Consider the following 24,522-nt stretch of genomic DNA (forward strand, 5'->3'; position numbering starts at 1 on the left):
CATGGCGGGCAAATGAGATCCCACCCAGCCAAAAAGAGAAGCTTTTAAAGGGGGCAGACCATAAGGTTGAAGGCCACCAATTACAGAGTTTCCATGGTTACTTAAGGTCATACAAAATACAGAGTTAGTCAGTAACTACATTTTAAGGGAGATACATTTGACTGAGATAAGACAGGGCATGGGCTTGCAGGGTTACAGAGTCACAGGGTCTGTCGATTATCCCCTGGGCTGGGGAATCTTTACAACCAGCAGGGCACCTTTACAACCAGCAATTAGCAAAAGGATGCTAACAGGAGTGATGGATAGTCACCTCTGCTTCTCTGGGAGCAGGGCTCAGGCTCCAGCCATGGTATTCCCAGCCATTAGAAGCCTCCCTTTTTTTTCTTTTTAGAGCCCAAGTTTTTTAAACTTTTATTAATTTGAGTTTTTGGTCCCTCAATGAGTGAAGACAGGAACGGGCATAGCTGCATATTCTGCGGTAGGGACCTCAGGCATGCTTGGTGCCCTCCCACTCAGCAGAGCTTCTCTGATGTTAGGAAATAGCAATCTGGAAGTACCCCTTCCAGTCCTCAGTAGTGTGTTACAAACCCATCCAGGGTTCTGAGGTCTAAGTAGAAGAGATGAGGGAAGTGAAATCCAGGCAATAAGAAAAGCCCAATTTAGAAAACAGCTGCTGCAGAAATGGGCACAGACCCTAAACAAGGAATGAGTTTAACTTGAGCTACAGGGGCTGTCGAGATGGGTAAAGGGGCTTGCCACCAAGCCTGACAACCTGAGTGCATTCCCAGAAACTCTTCATGTGCACCAAGGCATGTTCACATGCATGTACGCATGTGCACCACGCACACACACACAAGTAAGTAAACAAACAGATGCAAAATAATGTTTTTAAAGAATCGAGGCATGGGGAAATCAGGTAAAGGATGTGTTACATATAATTTTTGAGTATTGAGCTATTTGCTCTTCTTTTAAATTTTGTATTTCCTAGTATGCTAAAGAAACCAGTGGCTCTGGCATGGCTGCCATTTCTGAGTATTTCCGCAGTGCTCTCACCCGCATGATGATTAAAATAAATGTACCCTTAAACAATAACATTTCATTCAGCTGGGGTCTGGAAGCACAGGGTGGGGAAGGGAGAGTGTTGTGCCCAGACTGAGGATCCCCAAAAGAACCTGCCAACAAGGAGACAACTCACCGAATGCAAGGACAAAGGTTTCTTTATTGACTGGAGGATACGAGCTGCAGCAAGGATCCCATTCGTTCGGGAACAAATGTAGTACCCACTTTCAACTGAGGGGTGTTTTTATAAGGGAGGGACTGTAAGGCTGGAAGCCCCAAGATTACAAAACTTCTGTGGTTACACAGGACAGGACAATGGTTGTATGCTTCAGGCAAGGTGCAATTAAGCAGGATGCTGCAGAGGAAATGAGTTTGTTAATTATCTCCTGGGCTGGGGACTTCTACAATTGCTCACTATCTGATCCCCTTTGGACTAGAGGAATGCCAACACTGCACAAGGGTGCAATATCTGGTCTAATGCCTTGAGTCCTGTGGACCTTTGTTTAACCTTGTCTGCTGGGCTGCCTTTTGAGAACTTAGAGAAGCTTAAGAGTTTTTCTATGTGGGCTTTGGAGTCTGAGTTTTAGACTTTTATTAATTTTTCCCTTTCAGGAGCACTGAGAGAGGGAAATGGATTAGAATGATGTGGATGAAAAAGACATAATAGTAACTTTAAAATTAAAAAGGGCTGGAGAGATGGCCCAGCAATTAAGAGTACTTGCTGCTATATCAGAGGTCCCAGGGTTCAATTTCCAGCATCCACATGAAGGGACCAGCTCCCCATTTTGGCAGCCATAACAACCGAACACGTGCTTGTCTGACCTTGCCTTAGTCACTAGGAGGTCAGATGCCTGTCTTGTGGCAAGGAACCAATCAGAAGTTAGCTGGTGGTGCTATGCTGTATGGCTCTGGGTGTGCTTTACAGACAAGTGCACAGCAATGACGTGCAGAGCATAGCAACCACCCTGGGAGGGCCTATGGGCCATAACAACCAGTTGACCAATCAATACAGGGCAAACCCTCCAAGCCTGGAGGCACACCAATCCTGAGCCTGTGCGTACCCCTAGACACTCCCCTTACGCTGCCCTATAGGATCTCTATGCAGACGCTTCGAGCTGTCTTTTTAGCCTTCCACCATGGCGGGTGGATGAACGGCCCGAGCTAACATGGGGTTAGCTCATTAAACCACTATAATAAAGCCTCATGCAGTTTGCATCAAGCTTTCGACTCCACCTGGTGATTGGGGTGACTGAGGTCCTGGGCTGAGATCCTGGAGGCTTGAGATGCCGGGGGTCTTACACACATGGCAGGGAACAACTGTTGATAACTCCAGATCTGATTCACTCTTCTGGTCTCTGCAGGCACTACATCCATGTTGTGCACAGACATACATGCAAGCAAAATACCTATACAACATAAAATTAAAACAAAGTTTAAAATTGGCTTTAAACTAATTTTTAGAAGTCTTTAAAAAGTAAAAGTTTCCAGTCATGAAGAACTTGAACCCTATCACAAAAAACTCCATGTGAACTTGTAACCAAAATTGATATTATCATGCATCTCTCAGCTGTTGATGGGGTTTCCATGGACAAGGGTTTGTCAGTCTCTCTCCTCACCAATAGCAGCCTGGTAATCACAGTGGTTGATCTCTGAGACCCAGCCTCATGGAGAGCGATAAATCTCTACACATGCCAGGCACAGATAAACATAATTAAATTGACATCACCATCTCACCTTGGGTAATCTGTTCTAGGTAAATACAGATGCTAGCTGTGAAGTATATCTAAGCAAAGTAGCTCTTGCCTATAATATCAGCAATCTGGACGATTACAAGTATGAGACCAGCCCAGGCTCTATAGTGAGACCCATCTCAGGGGGGAAAGTGGGCTGAAGTTATAGTTTGGTGGCTAAAGCAATTGAGTAAACATAAGGAACTGAGTTCAAATCCTTAGAATCCAAGTGAAAAAGACAGACAAAGTGGTGTATGCATCTTCACTCCCAGTGTGCCTATGGGGAAATGGGAGGCAGAAACAAGGGCCAAAAATATTCTGTGTAACCCCTGACAGAAAATACTCCCACTTGGACAGGATGTTGATATCAAAACTACCAGCATCAAGAGAACACACATTCTCCCTTGTGTTCTGATTATTTTACATGTCCTGTATTTTTATTTATCTATTGCTGTGCACATGAGGCTTAGCTATAGCTTCAGGGGAAAGGGAACTTGAGTCTAAGACCCTAAAATGCATGTGGGCTCCACCCTGACTTTAACTGGCAGAGCATCACAAATGCTTAAGGAATGCACAGGTGGAGAGGGAAGAGGGAAGGGCCTGGATTAATCCAATGTGGCATTGCTAACTGACAATCACACTGACTGCCCTTTTTTGTGACAGAGCCTGACAGTGCCACATCATTTAGCTGCAACGCTACTGAGGTGCTTTAGATGAGAAACAATCAAGGTTCTTGTGGCAACTGACAGAAAGAAGTAACAGAAAATCAACACAAAACATCATGTTGTATGAGGAATCTGCAGAGCCACATGTAGAGAGCACATAACAAGGACCAAAATCTAGAACCACTGATCTTCTAAAGTCCCCAAGGCCTCAACTACTGCACAGAAAACCCTTGTACTATCCTAATGATAGAAAACCCTTTGAGCTTAGACCAAGCTAAAGAAAATGTCACCCTCTGTTTCTGGACTGGAAGGTCCTTTACCAGGATACCACCATCCTCATTGATTTATCATGCTTGTGTCTTAATTAGGTTTCTATTGCTGTGAAGAGACACCATGACCATGGCAACCCTTATAAAGGAAAATGTTTAATTGGAGTGGCTTGCTTACAGTTCTAAGGTTCAGTTCATTATCATGGTGGGGAGCATGGAAGCACGCAGGCAGACATGGTACTGGCCAAGTAGCTGAGAGTGCTGTATCTTGCAGGCAACAGGAAGTGGTCTGAGACACTGGGTGGAATCTTGAGCATATATGAGACCTCAAAGCTCACCTCCACAGTGACACACTTCCTTCAACAAGACCACATCTACTCCATCAAGGCCATTCTTCCTAATAGTGCCATACCCTTTGGGGCCATTTTCTTATAAGGCACCACATCTTGGTTCCTCATTTTTAAAAAAAAAAAAACATTTATTTATTTATTTATTATTTGTTTGTGTGCATGTGCATGCATGATCATGCTACAGCAATGCATGTGGAAATCAGAGCACAACTTGTGGAAGTTAGTTCTCTTCTTCCATCTTGTGAGTACCAAGGATCAAACTTAGATCATTACACTTTGTGGGCAAACGCCTTTACTTGCTTAACCATCTGGTTGGCCCTTTGATCTCTAATTCTTGATGTTATTAGTTACTAAGTGAAAGTCTATCACAGGAGGACCTGCTTGCTGTGCTGCCGGGTCATGTGTCTATGCCCTCACTCTGAGGAAAAACAGAGTTGGCTGTTGTGTTAGAAGTGATTGCCCCACCTGGAAGATGCTAAAATTTTTCATTCTCATTTTCTTTTACTTTACTTTAGTTTATTTATTTATTTATTTTGGAGACAGAGTCTTGGAATATAGCCAAGACAATCCTTGAACTTGCTATTTTCCTGCCTCTTCCGCTCAAGTGCTTGTATTTCAGGTATACACCACTTTACCTTGTATAGACAGGGCTTTTAACTTTGTTTTTATTTATTTGTTAAACACAGGAAGTGTGAGCATGCTTCATACTTACCGGAAGAGTCTGTATAGAGGAAATGACTGGTGTACATTGACAGGGTTAGCAGTTGGAAGGGGGTAAAGTTTTATCCTTGTGCTATTACAGCAAGATACTCCCAGAAAAATCTAGCAGAGAGACCTAACTAGGGCTACCTGCACCTCCCTATGTAAGCAACACACTTAGCACACTGGTAAAATAGAACAGCTTATGCCCTGGTCAACTTCCATACAGGCCTTCATGGAAGAGAAGAAAGAGATGTGGTCTTTCGCTATCTTTGGACTATTGAAATTTGGAGGAAGATAGTGGGCAAGTTGTTAAACTGTGCTCTATAAGATGCTCATAGGCATCCATCCTTAGTCTATACCTACTTGATGGCCATAGGGCACCAACGTCTCCTATCTGGGGCAACAAAACCTTTCTCTAGGCATTGATAAGTGTTTCTTAGGGGACAAAAATCACCCTGGGTAAGAACTACTAGAAACAGAACAGCTGGCCTGTCTCTGGAAGGAGGCTCAGCTTTGTTCTGAGGCAGGGAGCAAGGGACATTCCTTATGTAGAGGCAGACTTTCAGAGGCAGCATCCATCCACATGTGAAACCCAACAAAACCACCCAGAGCATGTCAGGGACTCTTACCCCTATGCTTAGCAACCTTATCCTCTCAGGTAAGTAGACACCACAATTGTTTCTTACATTTCCAGTTTTGATTGCCTGAGATGTCAAAGAAGGAGAGAAGACCACTGACAGGCTTCTTTCCCACTCTTAAGGAGGCTCTTGGGACAGAAAAATGAAGGCTGTCCCAGACAAGTTAGGACAAGCTGATGACCCCTTCAGAGCCCAACAATATTCTAATGCAGTCGGGCTTCCCCCAGACTTGCAGAAATTCCCCCAATATTAATCACTTCATTGCTTATCCCTCAGAACCCTCCTAGAATCTGTTTCATTTAGTTATTATTGTCCCCAAAAGGCTCTGAAGTGAGTCACAACAGACATTAAATTAGTTCAAGGTTATGGGTTATTTCAAGCAGGAAATATGTCTTCTATTTTCTTTTCTATAGTTTTATTTTTATTGACATATAAATTCTATGAATTTATGGAGCACAGTGTGATGTTTTATTATGTAGATACCCTTGCATAAAGTAATGAGATTCAGACCGTCTCTCTGGAGTTTGTACCATAAACCTAAAGAGGAGAGAAAAGATTCCCCAAACTTGACAAACATAAATTTTCCTCTAATTCACTAAGGAGAAATTAATGTCCCTGAACAATATGCCTCTCCTTCATTGAAATTAAAGTCTGAAATAGATTACAGTCCCATGTCCTTGCCATCCTCATTTCCTATTTTGCTCACTTTTCAGCCACCCTTGCTTCATTCTCAAGGAGGCTCAGTTCTCCTTTTCTGCAGCTGTGGTCTGGAACATCTTCCAGTAGGATGGGTGGAGTGGCCACAAACACTTCTAAAATTGGACTAATTCAAACCCACTCGTCTGATGTTTTGAAGTTGCTAAGGTCAGCAGGACGTGGCAGAGCTTCGGTGGATTGGGCTATACACACACATGACCGTTTGCTTCTGGTTTCTCTGGATCCCAGCAGATGGTACAATCCACACTGCTTCACTGTTGTTAGTCAAAGAGCCTAGCAGAAACACTTTTCTTGGAAAGGTGGGTAGACAAGGCAAATGGGACAGAGACATGCTTTGTATTCTACATTGCTTTCTATTGCTGTGATAAACACCATGACCAAAGCAACTAGGGGAGGAAGGGTTTATTCCATCTTACACTTCCATGTCACGCTCCATCTCACTGAGGGAGGTCAGGGCAGGAGCTCAGGGCAGGAACTGAAGCAGAGTTCACAGAGGAGCTCTGCTTACTGGCTTGCTCAGCTTTCTCTCTTAAATTGCTCAGGATCACTTGCCTAGGAATGACATCACTCCCAGTGGGCTGGACCCTCCGACATCAATCACCCAACAAGAAAATGATCCACAGACTTGCCTAAAGGCCAATCTGAAGAAGGTACTTTCTCAACTGAGGTCCCCTCTTCCTAGATTACTCTTGCTTGTGTCAAGTAGACAAAAACCAATCAACACAACGTATTTCACCTTCTAGGTGTACTGACTATAAGAAACGCACCTGTGGTGGCACACAGCTTTAATCTCAGGACTCGGGAGGCAGAGGCAGGCAGATCTCTGTGATTTCAAGGCCAGCCTGGTCTACAGAGCAAGTTGCAGAACAGCCAGAACTGTTACACAGAGAAACCATGTCTTAAAAAACCAAAATTAAAAAAAAAAATGAAAGAAACGTACTGTTCTGGGAAATGGTCAAAATCCTGTAATGTGAACTCTTCCTACCAGCCTGGTCCCATAGCCATGTCAACCCCAAATGAACACACAAGACTTATACTAATTATAAAGCTATTGGCCATTGGCTAAGGTTTCTTATTTGCTAGCTCAGTCATAATTTTTCACCCATTTTCTAATTATCCATGTATTTCCACATGGTCTTATCTAACCGGAGAAAGGTCCAGGGACCTCTTACTCCTTTGGCGTCCTACATCTTGATTGTTTAGCGTTTCGACAGTAAAGAGAGATGGAGAGCGATTTCTCATTTGTTTCTGCTTATATTCTGATTCTACCCAGCTATGTCACTTCCTGCCTGGCCAATCAGCCAATCAGTGTTTTAGTCTTTAACCAATAAGAGAAACATATACACAGAATGGTATCTCCCATCAAAATCCCTTCAAGGGCTTCTAGTAAACCCATGTCCTGGACACACAGTGTGGCACAACCTTCTAAGTTTTCTTTTAGCTCTTGATCTTCAGTTGTTTTCTTTTTCTTTGTAGCAGTCTAGCAACCAAGGGTTTCCATGTCTGTTTAGTGGTCATTGTTAAGATCAGATCACCCTCTATGGCAAACCTTGAACCCCAGCCCCTCCAACTGAGGTCATAAGCTAGGCTCACTTCTGTGACTTGAGTTCCTGCAGAATCATGAAGCCCCTGGTGGTGGGGACCAAGCTGTTGAGGGTTGGTGTCAATGAATTAGAGGATCTAGGCACAAGCCACACCGATCCAAGGCTGAGTTGCTTAGTTATCTTCTTGCATCCACTCCAAAATTATAAGAAGAAATATTTGGAGTAATCAAGTGCTAAGAATTTATCTTATTTATTTACTTATTATTTTACACAGGATCCCACTCTGTAAACTTGGCTGTCCTGAAACTCAATATTAGGCCAAGGTGGCCTTGAACTCACAGAGATTGCCTGCCCCTGCCTCTGCCTCTGCCTCTGCCTCTGCCTCTGCCTCTGCCTCTGCCTCTGCCTCTGCCTCTGCCTCTGCCTCTGCCTCTGCCTCTGCCTCCCAAGTGCTAGGGAATGTACCAGAACACCGGGCTCAAGTACTAAGAATTCAAATTCTGAATGTCAATGAGTATGCTCTAGACCCTAGAAACAAAATGACTTTTCCTGCCTAAAATACTGGTCTAAAGTTATGCCTGGGTCTCACAAGAAGGTGGAAACAAGATCAATGAGAACTTGTAAAAATTACTCCCACATGTATATGGAAGCTCTTATTCTTTGAGATGAGTGTTGTCTGACCCAAAGTTGTTACAATGCCAAGAACCTCAGTCTCATCTTTATAGTATTCTTGATCCCAAGGACCAATTACATGTAAACATCTCTGGTAGCCCACATTTAGTCAACACAAGACTTTTTGGGGAAAGAGTCTGAGCAAATACTGAAGGATTTCCAAATACTTCCAAATACTGAACGATCCTTCTCTGATGCTCACCTCTCCTCTCTGTGAAACTTTAGATTAAGTAGGTACAAGAAACAATAACAAAATAAAATATAAAGTAACCCTTTAATAGTAGCAAGAATCACGTACAGCTATAAAACTACACCCATGTATTATGCTGGTCTAAAGGCATGACAGTAGACTTCAGGGATTTTAAAAGATTCATAAAAGAGAGGACAGCCAGATGTGGTGATGCTCATCTTGAATCCCAGCACTCGGGAAGCAGAGGCATGTCAATTTCTGTGAGTTTGAGGTCAGCCTGGTCTACATGAGAAAGTGCCAGTCCAGCCTGGGCTGTATAGTGGGATTCTGTCTCAAAGAAAGGAAATGAAAGGGAGGGGAGGGGACAGGAGAAGAGGGGAGGGGGAAGAAGGAGGGGGGAGGCAGGGAGAGGAAGGGGAAAAAGAAGGGGAGAGGAAGGTAGGGGAAGGGGAAAAGGAGGGTAGAGGAAGGGAGGGGAAGGAGAGAGAAAGGAAAGGAAGGGAGGAGGGGGGTTTGTGTAACAGCAGGTGCTTTTTACACAAGCCTGGCAACCTGAGCCAGATGCCAGAACCCACAGAAAGGTGCAAGAAGAGCAACAAGGAAATGATACACAAACACACGACACACCAGTAATAGTAACAATATTAAAAAGAGAAGAACCCTGAAAGGAGACCTGAATTTTGTTAGAAACTTGTGACACTGCAGGTATATGCCCCATTTTTATAGCAGATGTACTGACTGATGATAACTGATGAATAGATTATAAAAATGTATACATAAAAAAGAGAAGCACCATATAAGTAAAATTTGCTAACACTGACCTAAAATAGTATATTTTTTTCTGTGTAAACGTAGAAGGTTTTGAGCGAAATGCTGGGACATCTTGGTCTGTGGAGAGAGGTTACAGATTCTGAACAATTTTATTCTACTATCACTCTATGAAAGGTAGATTGCTTAGTGCCTTACTATAAAAATTTGGGATCCTCAAATATATCTGGCCTAAAAGATTTTAGATGGGAAGCTCTTGTTCTGAGAAATAATAATTTTGTAGTTATAGCAAGAAAAATTTCTATCATAGTATGTAAGTGCTGTGTTACAGAAAATATTAAAATCTGATTATAAAATTAAACTCTTAAACTGAATAACAGTTATTCCTCTAATGTGGGAAATTACCAATATGGAGCCTGGAAAAAATACAAGGGAATTTAATAGGGAAAAACTTTACTTACAGAGCCACCTAGCCAGCCGGCGGGGCAGCAGTAAGTACAGCAAGCTGGAGATGAAAATGAAAGAAGGGACCAGCCACGTGAGCATCCCTCACTCTTAAACCTTCCTAAGTCACCCTGACCACGAGGCACACCTGGAGCCAGCCCCTAAGCAGGTGTGGCTACAGCATCCCCTACATTCCTCCCCTAACAAATAGACACAAAGAAACACACACACACACACACACACACACACACACACACACACACACACACATACTCCCTATAATGCTATCTTTTGGGAAAGATCACTAGATCACAACTTCTCATAGTATGACCTGAAGACCACCAGAACCAGCTCTGAAATCCTGAAACAGATCTGGGACCACGTGGAAACTTTCTAAATATGTATCTGTGATTGTAGGCTGGAGGCTGAGGTTCGTCCTCCTCAGGACTCTGGAAGTTCTTTGTGTATATCTCTCTTACATCATGTACCACTCTCTGCCTTGTGTTTTAAGGACACATGTGCTTCCTACATACACTGACAAAGAATAAATATTATTACTCCAAAAGTGAGGAACAATCAGACAGCAAAAAAATGATAGCAGGGCATTGGGGCGATTCCCAAACCACTCAGCTCCATGTCTGGCATCTGGGGGTCATGACGGAATCAGGCTTTGGGTAGTTCTTTCCTCTTCTCTGTTGTTTACAGCCTGTATGTTCTCCGTCTTGAGCTGGTTCAACTTTGCTTCAAAGGTCCTAACATCCCCCATGATCCTCAGTTCAACACACATCAGGTTTCACCTTCCTAGCTTCATACAGTGGCCTTTCAGGTTCTACTTGTGGGAACTCTGATCCTGTCACCCACTGGTTTGTCTCATTGGCTTTCTGGAACCTCAACATAACCGATATATGACCTCCACAGTTTTCAGATTTTTCATCTACAAAACCATCTAGATGAACTTGCCAAATTTTATAAACAGCTTTACTTGTAGCCTACCTGCCTTTGGATAAAAATTACAGGGGCCTCTGTGTAAAGTATCAGAAGAAACATTGTTTCTGGGCAGGAAACCCTATCAGCATTATTCTCAGGTCAGGTTCTCTTCCTTCAAAAGAATTTCCGTGAGCTTTCTATGGGTGGGGTCTTGCCATTGGGGCACCTTTCTCGTTGTTGCAATCACAGTGTGAAGTTTCTTTTTAATTGTACCCATAGTTTTAAAAAGTACAGATTCTTGGGCTGGAGAGATGGCTCAGAGGTTGGGAGCACTGACTGCTCTCCTAGAGGTCCTGAGTTCAGTTCCCAGCAACCACATGGTGGTGCACAACAATGTGTAATGAGATCTGGTGCCTTCTTCTGGTATGTAAATATAAATGGAAGCAGAATGTTGTACACAGGAGTCCAGTTTGTTATAGAGTACTCGATCTCTGAAGTCTCATGAGTCAGGCCTTCACTGTCCACATTTCTTTAAGCATTCTATTTTTCTAAACCCCTTCCATTAAATTCTGGTTACAGCATTCTATGGTTTCTGTAGCCTAAGGCTGCAAAATCTTATTTTCCCTTCAAACCAGCCCTAAAGACTTAAAGACCACGTGGTCATGTTTATTACAACAATGGTCCCATTTACAGGATCACTTTTCTGTCATTACTTTTCTTGTTCCTATGATAAAATACTTGACAACAGCAACTTAAGAAGGAAGGCTTTGGCTCACAGATTGAGGGTATAGATCTTCACAGCAGTAAAGTCATGGCTGCAGAACATGAGGCATCTGGTCACATTATGCTCACAATCAGGAAGCAGAGACATGTGAACACCACACTTCAGCTCGCTTTCCCCTTTTTAATTCAGCCCACAGTCCCAATCCACTAGAAGATGCTATAGACATTCAGTGTGTATCTTCCCTTTCTGGAAACACTCTTAATTCTGGAAACCCACCAGTGTGTTCCCATGGGGATTCCAAATCAAGTCAAGTTTATAATTAAGAATAACCATCATAGAGCATATCTCCTCTCTGTTGTAGGAGTTGAAGGCTGAGTCTCTCCTTCAATAGTCTGTGTTGTTTTAACATATTGATTTTTGTAGAAATGTATACTCATACATGCAACTCTGCTTATGCTTCCTCACATTATAATCTGATACAATCCCAAGGGAACTAATTTGTCCAAAGGACTCCTATTCAAATAATTACTTTTTAAAAATTTGTTTATTTTGTGTGTATGAGTGTTTTGCCTGTATGTATGTTTGTGTACCACATACATTCCTGATACCCATAAGAGGAAAGAAGATGACACTGACTTCACTGGAACTGGAATTACAAATGGTTGTGAGCCACCATGTGCATGCCGGGAATCGAACCCAGGTCCTCTGCAAGAACAAGTGCTCTTAACCAGTAAGCCATCTCTCCAGGCCTGCAAAGAATGATTTTAATCACTGTTTGAAAATGAAAAGATTGTGTAATTTCTTGTTTTAAAACAAAAACCACTTGTGGAAATACTCCTTTACTGTGATACTTGGTTAAAATTGGAATTGTTGAGGTTGCAGAGATAGCTTATTCATGAAAGTGCCTGCGATGCAAGCATGAGGGCCTGAATTTAGCACCCACAAAAAAGCCAGGTGTGATGTTGCTCACCTGTAACCCTAGTACTGGGGGTAGAAGTTGTCATAGAGAAGGGAAGATCTCAGAGCTTCTAGCAGCTACTCTAGCCAGCTGGGGACTGTGGGTTCAGGGAGAGAACCCAACTCAAAATAACAAGTGGAATGTGAAAGAGGAAGACCCAGTGTCCTCCTTCTGTCCTGCAGACTTGTGTATAAAACATGTACACGTACATCCATCGCACGGATATCACACACATCACCACCCCATACACAAATTTTTTAAAATTGTAGGTTTTTTTTGTTTGTTTGTTTTGAGACAGGGTTTCTCTGTGTAGCTTTGGCACTATCTATGTTCTATCTATCTATGTTCTCCTGGCACTTGCTCTGGAGAACAGGCTGGCCTCGAACTCACAGAAATCCACCTGCCTCTGCCTCCCGAGTGCTGGGATTAAAGGCGTGCGCCACCAACGCCCGGCTTAAAATTGTAGTTTTTTTTAATTTAAATACAACTAAAACATTGTTACAACAAAAGTAAGTAACATATAATATCTATAAAGGAGGGATATATATATATATATATATATATATATATCAAGACACTTATCATTTAAAATTAACCAGTAAAAATATAAATAAACAGGAAGAGAAGACTTCTCTACCAAGCAATCCTAATGTCTTAGCTATGTTGGTATCTTGCTTTCTGGGGCTAATGCCAACCACACAGGATTGTTGTTACATCCTCCTCACAGATCCCAGATCCAAGAAAACATGATGGAAATGCAAATGTAAAGAACTATTTAGCTACATAGAATGACATACAAGTCTGCTTTTGCATCCTTTCTGTTGTCTCTTGATACTTTATTGACAATATGACTATGAAATGAGCTGATTCCATATCAGACTATGAAGAATGTGGATTACACAGGATTTGTTAAAGTGTATGAGGAAAGCATAGTTTCCCCTGTTATTGGTTGGTATATTAACCCTCTCCGGTGCTGACAGACAATTCCTTTCCTGCTTGTCTGGTAGAAGGCTCTGTGATGTCTTTCTGGCTTGTGTTCTTCTGAGAAAAGAGTCCATGAGCAGTGTCACAGCACATTCCCCGGTAAAAATAGCCTGAGAATGTTTATGATTAGGCCTTCTGGAAAAGACGACTTCCATTTTTATCCTTGACATTTATTCCTAAGATATCAATATGGAGGTGGTAGCCCATCAGCCATATTGGGGCTGTTCTCACTATTGATTTTGGACCTTTGAACAGCAAATGCTTTCAAAAGTCACATTCCAAGACCTGGGGATATAGCTCGGTGGCACCATGCTTGCTTAGCATGTATAAGGCTGTGTGTTCAAATGCTAACACTGTGAACAGAATAAAAGGGCATCCACGCTTGTGGGCTGGGAGCATGAGCATAGGATAGGAAGCACTATGCCTTCCTCACTATTCCTGACATGATGTTGAGGAGAGGCCACATTAGGGTGACAGAGCGCAGAGAGGAAAAGTCTTGTGGGAGCAATTCTGAGATTCACTAATGTGCCTTGTCATTGGTTCTAAAATAGAAGCAGCAGGAATCATTCTGGGGCCCTCTCTGGAAGCAAATAATTAATCCCTGAGAAAGGAAATTCAAATGTGCCTCCTATAGAAAGCACTTTAGCATATGTAACCCACAATTTTAGATTAAAAATGCCCTGAGAACAAAGGGAATAAAGTATAGAATTAAAAAAATCCAAGCTACAGTAATGTAAATTTTCCCATTTTCCTTTGCTTGCTTTCTACTTCCCATACCCACAATTACTTCTCCACTCACAAGCCTCACAAATCAAAATAACATGGAAGGAAACCCTATTCTTGTTTGTAAATAAATAAAACACCTAGGGTGATAAAAATACCAATAATCTGGAAATTCAGTTATAAAACTACCAGAATAATGTTTATAGTATGTTCTGCTTTACTAATAAAGATCTAGCAGCTGTTCTACAAAGCCATAAACTCTACAGTAAATTATATCCTAGCTATCTTCAGCACTGTATTTGCTGTCAACACATGACTTTCCTACCCTTATCCTGGACACAATTCTCCCACCATTACTATGAAGTTTATTGTGTCAGGCTCCCTGAGAAGGGGGAACATTAAGAAATTTCCTAACTGTGCTGTCTAGTGTTTTGTCAACCTGACACAAGCTAGAGTTATTTGAGGGCAGGAAATCTCAACTGAGGGAAAAGTCCCTCCAGGTCAGACAGGAGGCAAGCCTGTGGGGCATTTTCTTGATTGATGATCGATGTGGGAGGGGCCAGTCACTATGGGTGGTTATCATCCTCTGAGAGGTGGTCCTAGGGAATATAAGAGAGCAGACTGAGCAAACCATGAGGAACAAGCCAATAAGCAGCATTTTTCCATGGTCTCTGCTTCAGTTCCTGCCTCCAAGGTTCCTTCTTTGAGTTTTTGGTCTGACGGGAGTATTACCTGGAAGTGGAAGATAAGTATCTTTTGGTCACCATGTTTTATCACAGCAATAGCAAGACAGTGACTATTTTTGTCACTGTCTAGAATGACTAAACATCTGATGGAACTATGATTATAGCACTCTGTGTGGGTGTAACCATTCATAAGAAGTGCCTTGAGACTTTTCATGAAATAAATCCAGAGTCTTCTAGTCTCTTGCTCAAAGTCCAGTGCCGCCCATAGGTTGTTTGTTGTCCCACCTGCAGGACATCAACCTGGGGCAAGAGAGTCAGGGATAGGGAATGGGGGCAAGAGACGCAGAAAGGACGACCACAAGACAGGATTCTGATCAAGTCCACAAGACAGGATTCTAATCAAGTGGCAAACTTTACTTTTCTCTCAGGCTAGCTTATATAGTCGGCAGAGCAGGATATGGGGAGGAGTAGAATGGGTTGTTTGTGAGCCAGGTGTTAGTGTAGGCAGGATATTAGGAAGCCACAAAGAGGATGTTTGGCAGGGTAAAGAGTTCATGAGTAAGAGGTCCAGGAAGGGTTGCCTAGGTGACTGAGCCTGTGGGTGGAGGACTGGGTCAATTTGTTTCTTTTCTTGAGCTGAGGTTCTAAGGAGCTGCTATGTAAAGTTTAACTATGCGGCCTGACAAGCATGGCCTAGGATCTCATGCCAAGCCCTGAGATTTGGCTCCCAACAGTTTCTGAACTAAAAAATCTTTGCATTTATGACCTGTGACTGTTAAGAGTGTTGGTGCCTGCACTGGTCTCACAAGAGTTAACTCTTACCACACAGAAATCATTCTTAGGAAAGTTGGGAACTAGGGAAGAGGTGAGGCCCTTCTCTTGGGGATAAGGATCCAATTTGCCTCCATCAATGACTATCCATCATGAATGCTGTTTGTAGTCAACCCTCCAGGACTGACTAGTACATAGATTTTCTCTCATGTTAACAAACGATTCCCAGTGGGTTCTAAAAAAAAAAAAAAAAAAAAGCATTTAGAATAAGTTGACAGCAGGAGCTTGGCTCTCCAAGTCACATTTTATAATAACCTCAGGAGGTTTTGTTTTGTTTGAGACAGGCATGCACCACCACATCATGCTAGCTTTTTTTTTTTTAATGTGTATGGGTGTTTTACCTGTATGTATGTGTACTACATGCATGCCTGGTATCCTTGGAGACGAGAGAGGGCATAGGATTCCCTGAGACTGGAGTTACAGATCGTTGTGAGCCACCATGTGGGTGCTGAGCATCAAACCCAGGTCTTCTGGAAGATGGTTTAGTGCCCTCAACCAATGAGCCATTTCTCCAGCTCCCTGAGGAGCATTTTTTAAAAATGCAAATCCAGAATACAGCTCATACCAAAAAAAAAACTCAAACTATTTCTAGTGGGAACTAAGAATTATTTCATTTTTATCACTATTATGAAAAAAAAACATTAAACAGATACCCCATCTCTTTGACAGAAACTATTTTCCACTACTAAGTTTCTTTGCAATGTTATCTTTTTGCTATAGCTATGTATGGATTTTGCAGTTTGTGAAATATCTTTATCCCTTGATAAAGAAATTTGCTTTACATTTTTGACAATGTAAGCAAAATAATGAGCATACCGACTGGTTTCCTATGATCCTGTGGTTGAGGCCAGGAACCCTGGGAAGAGGGAGGCCTGGCCCCTACCTTGAATGTGCTAATAAAGAGCACACTACAGTGGTAAATTAGGATATAGTTTTCAAGGGAATGCAATGGATGCTGTATACAGAGTGGAAGACTATTTGGGTAGCTGGTGAGTGGCAGTTTCGGTGGTGTCACAGGCACATCCCTCAGCCTTATGCCTGATGTAGAATCATCGCTATGTGACTGGTACAAATATTGCTTATGTAATGGGAAGTTCCTTGAGAGTGTTTGGACTGAGAAATGAAGACGCAACACAAATTTCAAAAGAAACGTCTAAAAAGGATGACAGCCTACATCCATCAAACAGAAAATATAAAGGAAACAGAGTACACAGGGTAACTGAAGGAGAAAGTAGATTTTGGAGATAGACGTTGGCGTGTGGGAAGGGAGTAGAACGTGATTCTAGAATGAAGGAATGATCTGAAGGAACTCACATGGAGAGTCTAAGATGTGTCATCCTCAGCTTCAGGGACTAAATTAGTATCTGATTCCTACAAGAAGATTCATATGCAGAGAGACAGATATGTTTAGATGCTGACGGATGGGGAGGCTGTGGGCAAACGAAGTGCATTTCCTGAGGACCAGATTGGTGCCACTCATGAGAGACAGCTAGCCTGGAAGCAACAGGAATCTTTCCAAGAGCCATCTGGAAGAGGAACAGAACTTGGGCAGAAGGAGGCTTGTGATGAATTGCTAGGTGTTTAGGCATTGCAGAAGGAGCTGTAAACGGCTAGTTAAAAAAGACATCCGGTTGCCTATGTGGAAAAAAATGAAAAGAGAAGGATCCACAGGCAACAGGAATTCTCATGAGAACCCACTGAGAAAAGGGTAACTCAAGGAAGCCATTCACTGATGATACCAATCACGTAAGAACTTCCATGCCTTTCATTTCCTCTCCTGTTTCGCCAGTTTCAGCCCTGAAGGGCATGAAGGTAACCTCAACTGAGATGTGGAAGAAGGTGTGTGCCAGGTGGCACAAGAGAGAAGCTGGCAATGTCTTGACATGATACAGGGGACTAAAGGAACCTTCCATTAGGACAGAGGAAGAATGAGAGATTGGGGGACAGCAGGACACTGAGTTTTCACAGTTAGGTCATGTCTTGTTTACTAAGCACATAGGTTACAAAAAGAGTTTTAATGTCTGTACTCAATCATTTCATCATAGAGAAGACACACTGCTGAATGGCTGGAGTCCACTGCTATTTTTAGTTTACACCATTTTCCCAGTATTACTCTGACACTCTAGGGTTTTCTCAGGCAAATCTAAGGAAGAACGAAGCCTCCACTGTTCTATGACTAAATTTTTTCCGCTTGTGATTTTGTTTTTGTTTTGTTTTGCTTTTGAGATAGGGTCTTTCTAATGTAGCTTTGGCTGTTCTGGAACTCACTATGTAGAGTAGGCTGGCCTCAAACTCATAGATCTACTTGCCTCTGACTCCCAGGTGCTAAGCCCAAAATTCTTATCTGTAGAGGAAAAATGGTCCCATGATCTCTCATACCATCCCATCTTGTTCATTAAGAAGTCTGTGGAGGTATCCTGGGGGCCAGTAGAGGACTGCTGATTGTATCATCAAATACATGACCGTGGCACATGCTGTAAAGTGGTTATGGCTCTAAACCCAAAGTGCTCGTCACCGCATGCTAATGCCCCCCCTATTTCTGCCCAGAAGAGTATGGTCTAGTGGGATGACCTTCCCCTGTAAACATGTGAGGGTTATGGAAGGTTCTGCTCCAGCCACCAGGGAGTTCCGCACAACTTCAACAACACCTTACTCGTGAAACAGCCTTTCTGTTTCTGAGGCCCAGCCTGTCAAGTGGAAATACTTAACTTCAGCCATGGCATTTTGTTTTAGAGACTCAACCAGCCTTGTGCCTCTCCAGGCAATGGTAAGTTTTCTTGTGAGGGGATGAGTGAGAAAGGGGCCTGGGTACTTGGAGATGGCTATGGCTCACTGGTCTTTGGGGGCTTTGGTGATTTACATGAAAAAAACAAAAACAAAAAACTGGGGCACTTGCTCCCTGTGAGCACTCAAAGGACTGAGCAATGCTCTGATTCCCTGGACAAAGTCCAGCACTGCTGGCATTCTGGGTGATTTGCATATCTGTGTTCATTACTGTGGCAGGGGAGAGGGCCACTTGTCTGTACACACTGCACAATTTTTATAGCATTTTCTGAGTGTTCCTACCGACTTCCACAAAGTTACACTGACACACACAGTTACAGCAACCAAAAATGTCTCCATGGGCTGGGGATGTGCTTACCTATCTACTGTGTGTAAAGCCCTAGATTCAAGTCACGGTAATTCAAAATAAAAAAACGTCCCAAGACAACCAATGCTCTCTGGGAAAACTGTCCCTCAGTTGAGAATATCCACTTAATCGTGGATATAAGTGTGGAAGTTCTAACTTAATAACTGTCCTAGTTAGGTTTCTTTTACTGTGATAAACACCAGGACCAAAATAAAGTTGGGGAGGCAAAGATTTATTTCATCTCATAGCTTACAGTCAATGAGGGGAGGTCAGGGAAGGAACTACAGACACAAACCTGAAGCAAAACTAAAGCACAGCCATGGAGGAGTGCTGCTCACTGGTGTGCTGTCAGGACTTGCTCAGCCCACTTTCTTAAGTAACCCAGGATCATCTGCTCAGGTCTGACACCACCCATGGTGGAGTGGGCTGTAGATGGGAGTTTCTGTTTAGCCTGGTCCTAGAGCCACTTTGCCCCAAATAAACACACAGAGACTTATAATTTTTTAACTGTTTGGCTGATGGCTCAGACTTCTTACTGGCTAGCTCTCTCTAAATTATTAACCTATTTCTATTAAACTATGCATTGCCACGAGGCTGTGGCTTACCCATAATCCAAGTTACTCCTTCAGCAGCTCCATGGCATCTCCTCTCTCTTCCTCCCACACCAATCATTAATCAAGAAACACCCCCATCCACTTGGCCACCAGTCAGTCTGATGGAGACAATTCTCTGACAGAGGTTACATCTTTCTAGATGGCCCTAGCTTGTGTGTGTCAAATTGACAAAAAAACTGACACACATAATAACTATCTACCAATGTTTGATTCTTCTGTTTTATTTTCTATACATCTAATTTTCAATAATATATCTCCTGTTTGTGTATGTGCTATGTGCAATTGTTCTCTAGCCTTTTATGAGTAGATGGGAATTTAAGATGAGCCCTTTGGAAACTCTGGAATTTATGAGTAAGATGACAGATTAGACATTGCTCTGTAATGTGGGGAAGGAAGTCAGGATAGGAAAAAATAGATTCAGTACCAAAGGGAAAAAGAAAGAACTTTAAAAATTCACAAAAAGAGGAACCAACAGGTGAAAATCAGAATAGGAAATGGGCAGCAGGATGAGAAGAATCAGCAGCTGAGCATCCCGCTACTGGCTTCCCAGCTGGACAGCAGAAGGGACACCTCATCTGGAAGGAAGCCAAGTGGACCAGGCTCAAACACAGTTCCAGGTCTCGCTAACAGAAATGCTCAACAGTGGAAAGGAATTATTATTATTATTATTATTATTATTATTATTATTATTTTGTGTGTGTGTGTGTTGTGTGTGTGTGTGTGTGTGTGTGTGTGTGTGTGTATGCTGTGTAATTGTTTCCTCAGATATTGAAACATTCCACCCCACCTGGAAGCTCTTTAAACAGGAAGGTAAAAAACTCAAAATAGCCTCAGGAAGTCCCTGAAACTGAGCAGATCCACTAGGCCTCTCTCTGCCAGCTATAAAAGCTGAGAGACCCTCTCAGAGGAGCCAAGCAGCAAAGAAGACCCCGAGATCAGAGCAGCTTCCTGGAAGAAGCATAAACCAGCCAAGCTGCTGGAAGAGGTTTGGACAAACTGAGTCACCTGGAAAGGACACTCTCCAACCTGTTGAATTGCCTGCAGGCTCTGCAGTGTGCTCTAGCACCCCAGCTTTGTGAACTGTCACCCATGGTGGGGTGGGCTTTAGTGATGAAGCTGTCATTGAGTCATTTCTGCTCCTGTAAGTAACCCTTCACCCATATTCCTGTAAGTAACCGCAATAAAATGCATTGGTTTACTAAGTTGGACTTTGGTGGTATCTCTATTTTGGTCTATTGTGATCTCCCTTATCTGGAGTGAACAGAGGTATAGAGGAGTGTGGGTAGAGGTGTGTGTGTGTGTGTGTGTGTGTGTGTGTGTGTGTGTGTGTAGTGTAGTGTCTCCCAGGGAAAAGTTTTATCATATAACAACATGAATATGTGTGTGTGTGCATGTGTGTGTGATTACTCACGTTTCACAGTGTGATTGTGGAGGTCATAGGACCATTTACAGGAGTTGGTTATCTACTATTGTGTGAATTCCCAGGATCAAACTCAGATGACCAGGCTTGGCAGTAAGCTCCTTTACTCACAAGCCCAGAATTGCAATTGTTTTCACTCTCCAGAGGAAACCGAATGACGTGGCTAGGTGTGATCTTAAGAAAGAAACATTTTAAATTGACTTACAGGGGTGGTGGTGGCTGAGAATAGAAAAAATTACACTGGCGGCTGAATTCAAGATGACAGCAAAAGGTTCCTTCATTATGACCAAGCTAGCTTCATTCCAGATATACAGGGATGGTTCAACATACATAAATCAATAAATTTTACCTATCACATAAAAGACCCACAGACAGAAATTTCGTGATCATCTCAATAGAGATTTGCCTTTGACAAAATTCAATATCCCTCCATGATAAAAGTCATGGAAAGGCTACAGATATGGGGAGCATACCTCAATTTAACAAGGGCTATATATGACAAACCTATAGCCAACATCATACTAAATGGAGAAAAACTCAAAACATTCCTAGTAAGACAAGGATGCGCACTCTCTCTACTCCTGTTCAATACAGTGCCTAATGTCTTAGAGCAACAATGCAAGAGAAGAAACTAGAGTTACAAATAGGAAAAGAAGACAAAATATCCCTATTTGCTAATGATATGATTGTATACATACAATAAAGAAAGAATCCACCAAAAAAAAAACCTTTTAGAGCTAATAAAGACTTTCAGCAAAGTTATAGGTTACAAAATAACCACACAAAATTCAGTAGCCTTCATACTAACAAAGAAATCAAAGAAACAATCCCATTCACAATAGCCACCAATGAAATAAAATACTTGGGAATAACCCTTACCAAGGAAATGAAAAATCTCTACAGTGAGAATTTTAAGGCACTGGAGAAAGAATGAAGAAGACATTAGAAGATGGAAAGATGTCCCATGCTCATGGATTGGAAGAATTAATCTTGTGAAAAATGGCCATCCTACACAAAGCAATAGATTCAATGATATCTCAATGAAAATCCCAGGGCCATTCTTCACAGGCTTAAAAAAAAAAATCTCAAAATTTATGTGGCAGGACCAAAAGCTAAGGCTTGTCAGTACAATCTTGAACAAAAATAACACTGTGGCAGGTATCACCCTATTTTATTTATTTCAGATTATACCACAGACTCATGGTATTAAACATACATGGTACCAACCCAAAAATAGATAGGCAAGTGGACCCAGATTAGTCCATATAAATACAACTACCTGATTTTTGACAAAGATGCCAAAAATGTACATTGAAGAAAAGATAGCATCTTCAAGAAATGGTGCTTGGAACCTGGATTTCAACACGTGGGACTGGACCCTCTTCTGTACCCCACACAAAATTCAATTGCAAATGGATAAAAACCCTCAAATAAGACCTGAAAGTCTGGAGTTGCTAGAGGATAAATAGGGTGTAAGCTTCGGCTAATAGGCATAGATATGTCTTTTCTTAAGGAAGTTAAGACCAACAATTGACAAGTAAGATCTCATGAAGTGAAAAAGATTTTATGTGGCTGGTAAGATGAATCGGTGCTTAAGAGCAGTGGCTGCTTTTCCAGAGGACATAGGTTTGGTTCCCAGCATCTATGTGGCAACTTACAGTCATCTGTTATTCTAGTTCCTGGGGATCTGATATTTCTTCTGCCTCTGTGGGCACCAGACATAGAAGTCGTACAAATATACATTCAGGCAAAACAGCCATACACATAAAAATAAGGCAATAACAACAACAGCAATAATAAAAACTTTCATACAGGAAAGGAAACTCAAGTGTAAAGGTAGCCACAGAATGGGGAAAAAAATTCTCTGCTGGCTATACGTTTAATATAATAGTGTCTAGTATATAGAAAGAACTCAAAAATTAAAAATAAGAAAAATAAATAAGCCATTAAGAAGTGGGCTATGGAATGGAACAGAAAGTTCTCAAAATCAGAATACAATGGAGGCCAGGCAGTGGTGGCGCACACCTTTAATTCCAGCATGGGAGGCAGAGGCAGGCCGATCTCTGAGTTGTTGGAATCTGTAGATACCCCACTATGGACATGTAGACTACTAGGTAATACTGTGTATTACCTAGGTCATAACTGCAATAAGATTACTTTTTCATTGTGTGTTGGGAATTCACATTTAAGTGAGTGCCCAGTATTTTTATTTACATCATTTGTTCATTCTATTGGGAATTGGGGGTAGAAGACACTCCAGTTTTAGATTTATTTTCTGTAAGTCTTTGGCACATGATACACAGATGTTTGATAACTACAATGCTAAAGAAATTTTTTTGGGGGGGTGTTTGAGACAGGGTTTCTCTGTGTAGCTTTGGAGCCTATGCCGGCACTCTCTCTGTGTAGACCAGGCTGGCCTCAAACTCACAGACGTCCACCTGTCTCTGAGCCATCAATGCCCGGCCACTAAAGACATTTTGTTATAATTAAAATTAACACTATACCACCACCAGTCACTTTTCAAGGGTTTTTTGTTGCTGGTTTTTTGTTTGTTTCAGTTCCTGGAACAAATTCACTTTACAGTACAAATCTACCTATTTTGCAGGGTACAGTGGCCAGCAAAAACAACTTTTTGTTCTGAGCATTTACTCTAGCCTTGCTGTCTAATGCTGCTGTCTCCTAGGGCGCTCAAACCAGGAAGTCTGGTTTAAAAGCTGCTAATGAAGGCCCTAGGCAGTGGTTTCCTTTGTTTTTGAAGGGTGAACAGGCCTTGGAAAAGGAACACTGACACCTAGCGGCAGAATCAAGTATTCTCCCAGGCTGGAGGCAAAGACAGGATCAAGTTAAATCAAGTGGAAGATATGAAAACGCCGGTTTTGGTTGCTTCCACTTAGCATTCAGTCTGTTAACTTTAGCAAGATACAGGGAGGAACAGTTACTTACCAGTAAAGCTGTAACATTCATTTTCATAAAAACAGCAGGGGGAGAGTGGGCAGAAAGATGGCTCCACAGGTAAAGGCACTTGCCACAGACACACACCAGGGATAGTGAGAGTAATAAAGTACAGCAATATGAAAAAGTCATTCCCTTCAGCAGACACTGCAACTACAAGAAACCAAGCAGGATTTGAAAGAAAATTCTTTCAACTAGAACCCATGAGGACAAAATTCGTGTTTACTTTAAAATCCATACGGTGCCTGAATTTCTGATGCATGCACAAGTCTCAGTAAAAGCTACCAGCAAAGAGGACTCAGAAGCTTGGCTCCCGGGGTTCAACTAAGTGTTCCCTAATGCAGAAAATCCTGCAGACTTCAAACAGACCCACAAAAAGATTCAGCTGCTTGGTCACATGTGCACTTCAGTACTGGGGATATATTTTTGCATCAGAGAGAAATATTTAGTTACAAATTTAAACATTTGGTGTTGACTCTTTTTTCTTTGCCTTTTGTTTGTTTTCTACGGGGTTTGTGGCTAGTTAATAAAAGGAAATTCATGTCAACTTGTCAACTCCGTAATCACTCTTGGCCACGTGCCACCTGTTTCAATACATATGTCCTTCTGAGCTGTGGCAACAAGGCTTCTGTTACCTTTATAAATATTTACTGTCTCTTACTAGATACAAAGGAATGGAGACTCCAGAGCAGCGTGGTTGTACAGTTGGTTGCTGAGCAGGAATATGTTTTGCAAATTCCACTTCTACCAGTGAACAGTAAGATGATTTTCTATAGGAAAAACAAAACAAAACCAGTTTTGAACTTTCTATCAATCTAAAGAGTC

At 42.1% G+C, this 24,522-nt stretch overlaps 1 long non-coding RNA gene across 1 annotated transcript in view; it reads right to left on the bottom strand.

Annotated features, from left to right (window-relative positions):
- Positions 1–1,199: 1,199 nt before the first annotated feature.
- The window catches only part of LOC107977502, a 34,666-nt gene continuing 11,343 nt past the window's right edge, over positions 1,200–24,522 (bottom strand). Inside the window, exons 2-4 of the long non-coding RNA XR_003483563.2 lie at positions 24,359–24,467; positions 2,293–2,465; positions 1,200–1,414 (exon numbers count right to left, since the gene is read on the bottom strand). This is a non-coding gene — a long non-coding RNA (uncharacterized LOC107977502). The remainder of the gene's footprint in view (positions 1,415–2,292; positions 2,466–24,358; positions 24,468–24,522) is intronic.

This window comes from Cricetulus griseus, chromosome 3 (assembly GCF_003668045.3).
Source record: "Cricetulus griseus strain 17A/GY chromosome 3, alternate assembly CriGri-PICRH-1.0, whole genome shotgun sequence".
Taxonomy (NCBI): Eukaryota; Metazoa; Chordata; class Mammalia; order Rodentia; family Cricetidae; genus Cricetulus; species Cricetulus griseus.